The sequence below is a fragment of the Canis aureus genome, chromosome 3 (assembly GCF_053574225.1).
Source record: "Canis aureus isolate CA01 chromosome 3, VMU_Caureus_v.1.0, whole genome shotgun sequence".
In the NCBI taxonomy this organism is placed as follows: domain Eukaryota; kingdom Metazoa; phylum Chordata; class Mammalia; order Carnivora; family Canidae; genus Canis; species Canis aureus.
The window spans coordinates 59,086,571-59,097,179 of NC_135613.1; the positions used below are offsets into that span (position 1 = coordinate 59,086,571).

Consider the following 10,609-nt stretch of genomic DNA (forward strand, 5'->3'; position numbering starts at 1 on the left):
TAAGAAGATTCATGGAAACTAATGAGAATGCAGATACAACCATTGGAAATCTTTGAGAAACAGCAAAAGCAGTCCTGAGGGGAAATATATCGCAATACGAGCATCCATCCAAAAAGTGGAAAGAACTCAAATACAAAAGCGAAACTTGCACCTAAGGCAGCTGGAGAACAAAACAGCAAATAGATCCTAAACACAGCAGAGGAAAGAGAGTTAATAAAGATTCGGGCAAAACTCCATGAAATGCAGACCAGAAGAAATGTGGAAAAGATGAACAAAGCCAGGAGTTGGTTCTTTGAAACAATTAATAAGATAGGTAAATCATTAGCCAGCATTACTAAAAAGAAGAGGGAAAGGACTCAAATTGATAAAAGCATGAATGAGAAAGGAGAGATGACTACCAACACCAAAAAATACAAACAATTTTAAAAACTTATTAAGAGCAGCTGTATGCCAATAAATTAGGCAATCTAGAAGAAATGGGCACATTTCTGGAACACCACAAACTACCAAAACTGGAACAAGGAGAAATAGAAAACCTGAACAAGCCACTTACCAGGGTGGAAATTGAAGCAGTCCTCAAAACATCCCAAGGCACATAAGTCCAGGGCCAGATGGCTTCCCAGGGGAATTCTATCAACCTATTCTACTAAAGCTGTTCCAAATGCTAAAAAGAGATGGAGTAGTTCCAAACTCATTCTATGAACCCAACATCACTTTATTTCTAAAACCAAACAAAGAATCCACCAAAAAGGAGAATTACAGAACAATATCCCCGATGATTATGGATGCAAAAATTCTCAACAAGATACTAGCCAAGAGGATCCAACAGAACATTAAGAAGATTATTCACCATGACCAAGTGGGATTTATCCGCGGACGCAAAGCTGGTCCAACACTTGTGAAGCAATCAATGTGGTTGATCATATCAGCAAGAGAAAAAACGAGAACCTTCGGATCCTCTCAATAGATGCAGAGAAACCATTTGACAAAATACAGCATCCATTCCTGATCAAAACTCTTCAGAGTGTAGATATAGAGGGAACAATCCGCAGCATCTTAAAAGCCATCTACGAAAAGCCCACAGCAAATATCAATCTGAGTGGGGAAACATGGGAGCCTTTCCCCGAAGATCGGGAACAGGACAGGGATGAGCACTCTCACTACTGCTATTCTACAGAGTAGTAGAAGTCCTTGCCTCAGCAATCAGGCAACAAAAAGAAATAAAGGGCATTCAAACTGGCAAAGTAGAAGTCAAACTCTCCCTCTTGGCAGATGACATTATACTGTACCTAGAAAACCCCAAAGACTCCACCCCAAGATTGCTAGAACTCATACAGCCATTTGGCAGTGTGGCAGGATACAAAATCAATGCCCAGAAGTCAGTGGCATTTCTATACATGAACAGTGAGCCTGAAAGCAAGGAATTAAGGAGTCAATCCCATTTCAATTGCACCCAAAAGCATAAGATATCTAGGACTAAACCTAACCAAAGCGGTAAAGGATCTATACCATAAAAATGACAGAACAAATTCTGAAAGACAATGTGAAGACACAACGAGATGGAAAAATACTCGATGCTCTTGGATTGGAAGAATTAATATTGTGAAAATGTCAATGTTACACAGGGCAATTTACACGTTTAATGCAACCCCTATCAGAATACTATGGACTTTCTCCAGATAGGTGGAACAAATTATTTTAAGATTTGTGTGGAATCAGAAAAGACGCCGAATACCCAGGGGAATATTAAAAAAGAAAACTATAGCTGGGAGCATCACAATGCCAGGTTTCAGGCTGTACTTCAAAGATGTTGTCATCAAGACAGTGTGGTACTGGCACAAAAACAGACACATAGATCAATGGAACAGAATTGAGAATGCACAAATGGACCCACAACTTGATGGTCAACTAATATTCCACAAATAGGAAAGACTATCCACTGGCAAAAAGACAGTCTCTTCAATAAATGGTGCTGGGAAAATTGGACATCCACATGCAGAAGAATGAAGCTAGACCACTCTCTTGCAACAAACACAAAGATCAACCCAAATTGGATGAAAGATCTTAATGGGAGACAAGATTCCATCCAAATCCAAGAGGAGAATACAAGAAAAACCCATTTTGATCCTAGCCACAGTAACTTCTTGCAAGATACATCCATGAAGGCAAGAGAAACAAAAGCAAAAATGAACTACTGGGACTTCATCAAGATAAGAAGCATTTAAAAAAAAAAGATAAGAAGCATTTGCACAGCAAAAGATACAGTCAACAAAATTCAAAGACAAACTTCAGAATGGGAGACTATATATTTGCAAATGATGTATGAGATAAAGGGCTAGTTTCCAAGATCTATAAAGAACATATTAAACTCAACAGCAAAGAAACAAACAATCCGATCATGAACTGGGCAAAAGATATGAACAGAAATCTCACAGAGGAAGATATAGACATGGCCAACAAGCACATGAGAAAATGCTCCGCATCCCTGGCCACCAGGGAGATAGAAATCAAAACCAAAAGGGATTCCATCCACATCGAAGCAAATGGGGGGTATTTGTCATTTCTGTTCTTTTCTTTTTTCTTTTTTAACTTAACAAATATATTTAGAACATTTCTTCCTAAAACAGCAGAATGCACCGTCTTTTGAGTGCATATCGAACATTCTCCAGAATAGACCACATACCCCGTCACAAATCAGCCCTTAACAAGTACAAAAAGATTAAGATTATACCATGCATACTTTCCAACCACAATGACTTAAATCTTAAAGTCAACCACAAGAAAAACATTGGAAATACCACAAATACATGGGGGTGAAAGAATATCCTCCTGCTAATAACACATGGGTTAACCAGGAAATTAAAGTATAAACTTAAAAATACATGGAAGGAAATGAAAATGAAAACATGAAGGTAATACTAAAAGATGTCTTAAGTGATCCTCTGATTTTCACACATGCTCTTCTTAACCTCTATTGTGGAGCTCATCCAATTTCTCCCAGGAATTTGGGATTAATCACCCAGCCAGCATAGTAACTTCCTTCCTTGCCTATTGATTCAGAGGCATGAAGAGCTCAAAGTGGCCAGGCAGCAGTTTGAATTGCCAGATCAGTGGGATTGTTTTTGTGTCTCTCTTTGTAGCTGAGGCCTCTAGGCCAGCAGAAATTAAAATCGTGGAAACAGAAATTAAACATTTTGCAAGTAGATCATGAAGAGTTATAGTAAGTGGTACCACTTCCAGTTCCAGGCCTTATTTCTGAACCTTGTGAATGTGTGCTATGGGAGTAACAGCATCATATGTTACAAGCAGATTTGAAACATATATAGCCCTCTGGAGAACCTTGTCCCAGCCTGCAAGGAATTGCCACCCAGCTGGCACAACATGTGCATTTTATTTTAAAAAAAAATTTATTTTTTATTTTTTAAATTATTTTTTTAAATAAATTTATTTTTTATTGGTGTTCAATTTACCAACATACAGAATAACACCCAGTGCTCATCCCGTCAAGTCCCCCCCACAGTGCCCGTCACCCATTCACCCCCACCCCCTGCCCTCCACCCCTCCACCACCCCTAGTTCGTTTCCCAGAGTTAGGAGTCTTTATGTTCTGTCTCCCTTTCTGATATTTCCCACACATTTCTTCTCCCTTCCTTTATATTCCCTTTCACTATTATTTATATTTCACTATTATTTATATCAGTCTCATAAAATTTTTTTAAATGTATTTTTTATTGGTGTTCAATTTGCCAACATATAGAATAACCTCCATTGCTCATCCCTTCATGCGCACCCCTACGTGCCCGTCTCACTGTCCCCCCCCCGCCCACCTCCCCATCCCCCACCCTTAGTTACTTTCCCAGAGTTAGGAGTCTCTCATGTTCTGTCTCCCTTTCTGGTATTTCCCACTCATTTTTTTCTCCTTTCCCCTTTATTCCCTGTCACTATTTTTTCTATTCCCCAAATGAATGAGACCATTAATGTTTGTCCTTCTCCGATTGACTTATTTCACTCGAAAAACACCCTCCATTTCATCCACGTCAAAGGAAACGGTGAGTATTTGTCGTTTCTAATGGCTGAGTAATATTCCATTGTATACATAGACCACATCTTCTTTATCCATACACCTTTTGATGGAAACCGAGGCTCCTTCCACAGCTTAGCTATTGTGGACATTGCTGCTATAAACATCAGGGTGCAGGCGTCCCGGCATTTCTGCATCTGTATCTTTGGGGTAAATCGCCAGCAGTGCAATTGCTGGGTCATAGGGCAGATCTATTTTTAATTCTTTGAGGAACCTCCACACAGTTGTCAAGAGTGGCTGTACCAGTTCACATTCCCACCAACAGTGCAGGAGGGTTCCCCTTCCTCTCCAACATTTTTGGTTTCCTGCCTTGTTATTTTCCCCATTCTCACACATGTGAGTTGGTATCTCATTGTGATTTCGATTTGTACTTCCCTCATGGCCAGGGATGCAGAGCATATTCTCATGTGCTTGTTGGTCATGTCTATGTCTTCCTCTGTGAGATTTCTGTTCGTCTTTTGCCCATTTCCTGTTTGGATTGTTTGTTTCTTTGCTGTTGAGTTTAATAAGTTCTTTATAGATCTTGGATATTAGCCCTTTATGTGATACATCATTTGCAAATGTCTTCTTCCATTCTGTAGGTTATCTTTTCGTTTTGTTGACTGTATCTTTTGCTGTGCAAAAGCTTCCTATCTTGATGAAGTCCTGATAGATCATTTTTGTTTTTCTTTCTCTTGCCTTCATGGATGTATCTTGCAAGAAGTTACTGTGGTCAAGTTCAAAAAGGGTGTTGCCTGTGTTCTCCTCTAGGATTTTGAGGGACTCTTGTCTCCCATTGAGAGCTTTCATCCATTTTGATTTTATCTTTGTGTATGGTGCAAGAGAATGGTCTAGTTTCATTCTTCTGCGTGTCGATGTCCAATTTTCCCAGCACCATTTATTGAAGAGACTGTTTTTTTTCAGTGGATAGTTTTTCCTCCTTTATCGAATATTATTAGTTGACCGTAAAGTTGAGGGTCCACTTCTGGATTCTCTATTCTGTTCCATTGATCTATGTGTCTGTTTTTGTGCCAGTACCACACTGTCTTGATGACCACAGCTTTGTAATACAACCTGAAATCTGGCATTGTGATGCCTCCAGCTATGGATATCTTTTTAATATTCCCTTGGCTATTCGGAGTCTTTTCTGATTCCACACAAATCTGTTTTTTTTCCACGCAAATCTTAAAATAGTTCCAACTCTCTGAAGAAAGTCCATGGAATTTTGATAGGGATCCAGTGTCTGGGTGACTCACATGCCCGGGGGCACGAGGGTTAAGAGGGTTCCCAGTCTGAGGGATCCTGGTAGGTGCTCTGTTCTGGGGACTGAATTTCTCCATGTCTTGCTGTGTTCAAGGGTTTCTGGTGTATGGGCGCCTGGTCAGCCAGGGATCTGGAGCATCCATTTGTCCACTACTGAGCTGGGGCAGACAGCTCATGGTCTGAGGGCACGTGTTCCAATGACCCCCACCATGTCCAGTGATGTGGTGACTCCTTGTCCTAGGACTTACTTGTTTCGTACAATGCCTTCTCTGCCGGGTGCCTGGAGGCACTGCTGACACTGCACACATGGGGGTGGAGTGGAGGTTTAAGGCATTCATGTGCCCTGTACTGAGCTGGTTTGGAGAGCTCCAGAGAAGCAGTGAGTGCCCTGGGTTTCCTCAGGATGGGGACTCACAGCTTTCCTTTGTTGATCCCTGGGTTGACCCCCGGGGTGTTGGAGAGGCATTTCCTCTCTGCCTGAGTATCCATGGTACCGATTCCCGGTGTCCCACTCCCACAGTCCACATGGGAATATGTCCATGAGCAGCCAGGCCAACCTCTCAGTGGGAAATGGGAGCAGGAGTGGCCTGCTGTGGGTTCGTGGACTCTCAGGACCACAGAGGGGGATGAATGGATGTGCAAACATGCAGGTGGAGCCCAAAGTCTTGGCGAGAGGACTGGGGCAGGAGGGTGGTCCGGGGGCTTGCCATGGGCATGGGCAGAAAAGAGGGAAGACAACCTGAGGGAGAGCAGGGAGATCTGTGGCTGAAGTCCCATCTCTGTCATTAAGGGCACCTGTGTGGTTGTCATGCTTTTATATCAACCCAGGTGCATCAGAGTGCCCCTCTGTGATGTCACGCCATTCCCCGGCCAATCACGCACGCTCTCGGAGGGGCCTGGTTCAGGTGGCCAATCACCATGCAGCTCAGGTTGGCAATGTCAGATGGCTTTCTCCTTGACCCTCCTGATACCGTTGCCTAGAAACAATTTTAAATGGAAAGCAGTGTAGGAGGGAACAAGATGGCGGAAGAGTAGGGTCCCCAAGTCATCTGTCCCTACAAAATTACCTAAGTTTCAAATCCACCTGAAAACCTACGAATTCAGCCTGAGATTTAAAGAGAGAACTGTTGGAAATCTACGGTGAGAAGAGTTCAGGTTTGAGTCATGGTAAGAAGACGGGGCGGGGGAAGAAAGAATGAAACAAAAGGCATCCAAGTGGGAGGGGTCCCGCGAGTACCTTGGCTAAGGCTATGGCGAGTGTCCCCAGGACAGGAAAGCCCCATCCTGGAGAAGCAGGGCTTTCACCAATCTTCCCGGGAGTTGGAGCAGGATCCCAGGAGGTGTGGGGATGCCCTCAGCCTCCCTGACCACTAAGAGAGCACCAGCGCCCCAGGGAGAGCGCACCCCACTCATGGCCAAGCTCCCTAAAGGGCTGCAGCGTGCATTTGGCGGGGCCCTGGAGCAGCTTCGAGGCCCCTCATGCAGTGGCTCCACTGGGAGGGAGCTGCGTGGCCCTGGGCACAGCTTGGAAGTGCCTCAGGTAGAGGCTCTGTGCAGAAGGCTGCCTGGCCCTGGGAATTGCTCAGAATGCGCTCAGGCAGAGGCTCCACATGGAGGGGGCTGGGTGGCCAGGAGCACGATTCCAACAGCTCAGGCCTGGGAGCACAGTGCGCCTGGGACTCAACCCAAGATCCGGCGCCTCCCCCGGGACAGGCAGAAGCCAAGAAGGCACAGGACCGCAAGGACACTCTTGTCACTGGGTGGCCCCAGGCTGTGCAGATCAGCGGCCCCTGCCCCCAGAGCATCCAGGCTTCTGCAGACTGAGAGCTCCATACCTACTGTGGGAGCTTACTCCAGGGCTCCAGAGTGGGCCACCTCTACTGTTGTTGTTCCTCCTGGGGCCTCACAGGATAAACAACCCCCACTGAACCTCACAGTGCCCTCAACGGATAAAGAGGTTAAATATCTTTCACTGAGCCCTGCACCAGGAAAGAAGCGTTTGCTTCGATGTGGATGTAACTGGAGGGTATTATGCTGAGTGAATTAAGTCAATCAGAGGAGGACCAACATTATATGGTCTCCTTCATTTGGGGAATATAAAACATAGTGAAAGGGAATAAAGGGGAAATGAGAAAAAGTCAGTTAGGAAAATCAGAAAGGGAAACAGAACATGAGAGACTCCAAACACTGGGAAACAAACTAGGGGTGGTAGAAAGTGAGGTGGACATGGGGTGGGGGTCACTGAGTGATGGGCACTGAGAGGGCACTTGATGAGATGAGCACTGAGTGTTACTCTATGTGTTGGCAAATTGAACACCAATAAAAAATAAATTTAAGAAAAAATTAAAAATAAAAGATTCAGCTGTAGTGCCATCTAGGAGGCAATTCCTTGCAGGGTAGGACAAGGTCCTCCAGAGGGCCATATATGTTCCAAATCAGCTTCTAATGTATGACGTCGTTTCTCCCATAGCTCACATTCACAGGTGCAGGAATCGAGGAATAGAACTGGGAGTGGTATTACTCACAATAACCCGTCATGATCTACTTGCAAAATGTTTACTTTCTGTTCCCACTATTTTATATTCTGCTGGACTAGAGGTCTCAGGTTCAAAGAGAGACACAAAAACAATCCCACTGAACTGGAAATTGAAACTCGTGCATGGACACTTTGAGCTCTTCATGCCTCTGAATCAATAGGCAAGGAAAGAAGTTATTATGCTGGCTGGGTAATTAATCCCAAATACCTGGGAGAAATTGGATGAACTACATAATGGAGGTTAAGAAGAGCATATGTGAAAATCAGAGGATCACTAAAGACATCTTTTAATATTACCTTCATGTTTTCATTTTCATTTCCTTCAATGTATTTTTTAATTTACACTTTAATTTCCTGACTAACCCATTCATTATGAGCAGTAGGATATTTTTTAACCCCCAAACCCCCAGGTATTAGTGGTATTTCCAATTTTTTTCTTGTGGTTGACCTTAAGTTTCATGTCATTGTGGTTGGAAAATATGCATGGTATAGTCTTCATCTTCTTGTACTTGTTAAGGTCTGATTTGTGACCTGGCATGTGATCTATTCTGGAGAATGTTTCATATGCACTCAAAAAGATTGTGTCTTCTGCCGTTTTAGGATGAAATGTTCTGAATATATTTGTTAAGTACAAAAAAAAAAAAAAGAAAAGAAAAGAATAGAAACAACAAAGACCTACTGCATGCTTCATTGTGGATGGAACCGGACGGTGTAATGCTGAGGGAAAATACTGAATCGGAGAAGGGCAATGATTATATGGTCTCATTCATTTGGGATAATAAAAAATAGTGAAAGGGAATAAAGGGAAACGGAGAGAAAATGAGTGAAAATATCAGTTGACGATGACAGAATATGAGAGACTCCTAACTCTGGGAAACGAAGAAGGGGTACTGGAAAGGTTGTTGCCAGGTTGGTTGGAGTGACTGGATGATGTGTGCTCAGGGGGGCACTTGACGTGATGAGCCATGGGTGATACGCTATATGTTGGCAAATTGAACTCTTCTCATTTAGGACCCTGAATGTATTGTGCCAGCCCTTTCTGGCCTTCCAGGTCGCTGGGGAGAGGTCTGCTGTTAACCTACTACTTCTCCCATAAAGTTTAGGGATCCCTTGTATCTTGCTGCTTTGAGGATCTTCTCTTTATCTTCGGAATTTGGAAGTTTCACCATGAAACATCAGGGTGTTGAAAGGTTTTCACTGAGTATAGGAGTGGATCCCTCTGTCTCCAGGATTTGCAGGCCTGGTTCCTTCCCCAAGTTAGGGAAGTTCTCAGCTATGATTTCTTCAAATACACTTTCTGGTCCTCTGTTCCTTTCGGGACCCTCTGGAACCCCCTTTAAACATAGATTTTTCCTTCTGAGGTTATCATTTATTTCCCCTAACCTTTTCTCATGGTCTTTTGTTTTTCTCTCCTTTCCTCTGCTTCCTTCCTTGCCATCAACCTGTCTTCTATGTCACTCACTTGTTCTTCTACCTCATTAATCTCATCGTTAGGACCTCCAGTTTGGATTGCATCTTATTCAATTGATTTTTCATTTCGGCCTGATTAGATCGATATGCTGCAGTCCTGAAGTCTCTTGAGTCCTTATGCTTTTTTCTGGAGCCACCAGTAGCTTTATAATAGTGCTTCTGAATTGGCTTTTTGACATTGAATTATAATGTAAATTTTGTAACTCTGTGGGAGTGAGGACTGTTTCTGGTTCTTTCTTTTGAGGTGAGGTTTTCCTTCTAGTCATTTTGCTCAGTGCAGTGCCAAAAACAATTTGTATTGGGAAAAGGAGAAAAAGAGAGAAGAGAAAGAAGGAAATAAAAAGAAAAAAATAAAAAACAAAGAAGAGAAAAAAGAGAAAAAGAAAAAAAAGAGAAGAAAAGAAAAAAAGAAAAAAATGGGGCGGAGGACCAAACAGAAATCAAAAACCAAAAGACAAAAAAAAAAAAAAAAAAAAAAGGGAAGGGGGAGTATCCTCTGATTCTGTAAATGGTAAATCCCTTGGCTTCCCTTGGGACTTTCAAGTGCTGGTTGGTCAATAATTTGTTTTTCCCCTGTCTGTCTAGCTGGTCTTTTGAGGGAGGGGCCTGCTGTGCTGATTTTCAGTTATTAGCACTTGGGGGCCTGGTTCAGGGCTCAGTGAAAGATGTTTAAGCTGTTTATACGGTAAGGCCACTGTGAGGCTCATTGGGGGTTGTTTATCCTATGAGGCCCCAGGCGGAACAACAGTGGCGGCGGCCAGCTCTGGAGCCCTGGAATCAGCTCCTGCAGTAACAACGGAGCTCTCAGTCTCCAGAGGTCTGGATGCCCTGGGGGTGGGGCCGCTGATCTGCTCAACTTGGGGCAGGAATGTCCTTGCTGTCCTGTGCCCTCCCGGCCTCTGCCTGTGCCTAGGGGTGTGCAGTATCCTCGGCTGGATCCGCGGCGCCCTGTGTTCCCGGGCCTGCAGTGTCGGATTCGCGCTCCGGGCTATGCAGCCCCTTATGCTCGGAGTCTCTGCCTGAGCCACTTCTGAGCTGCTCCCGGGGCCGCTCAGACCCTCCGTGGGCTGCAGACGCCCGAGCTGCCTCCCTGCTGCTCCCGTCGCGGTGCAGCATCCTCCCCCCGGAGCCTCCACCCGAGCCGCCTCTGAGCTGCTCCCGAGTCCAGCCAGGTACGCTGCAGCCCTTGAGCATCTGTATCTTTGGGGTAAATCCCCAGCAGTGCAATTGCTGGGTCGTAGGGCAGGTCTATTTTTTTAACTCTTTGAGGAACCTCCACAC

General features: G+C 44.1%; 1 long non-coding RNA gene across 1 annotated transcript; it reads left to right on the forward strand.

Annotated features, from left to right (window-relative positions):
* Positions 1 to 6,216: 6,216 nt before the first annotated feature.
* On the forward strand, positions 6,217 to 8,154 carry LOC144311133 (uncharacterized). The gene is made up of 2 exons (XR_013376688.1): positions 6,217 to 6,489; positions 7,793 to 8,154. It is a non-coding gene; the product is annotated as an uncharacterized LOC144311133 (long non-coding RNA).
* Positions 8,155 to 10,609: the final 2,455 nt, after the last annotated feature.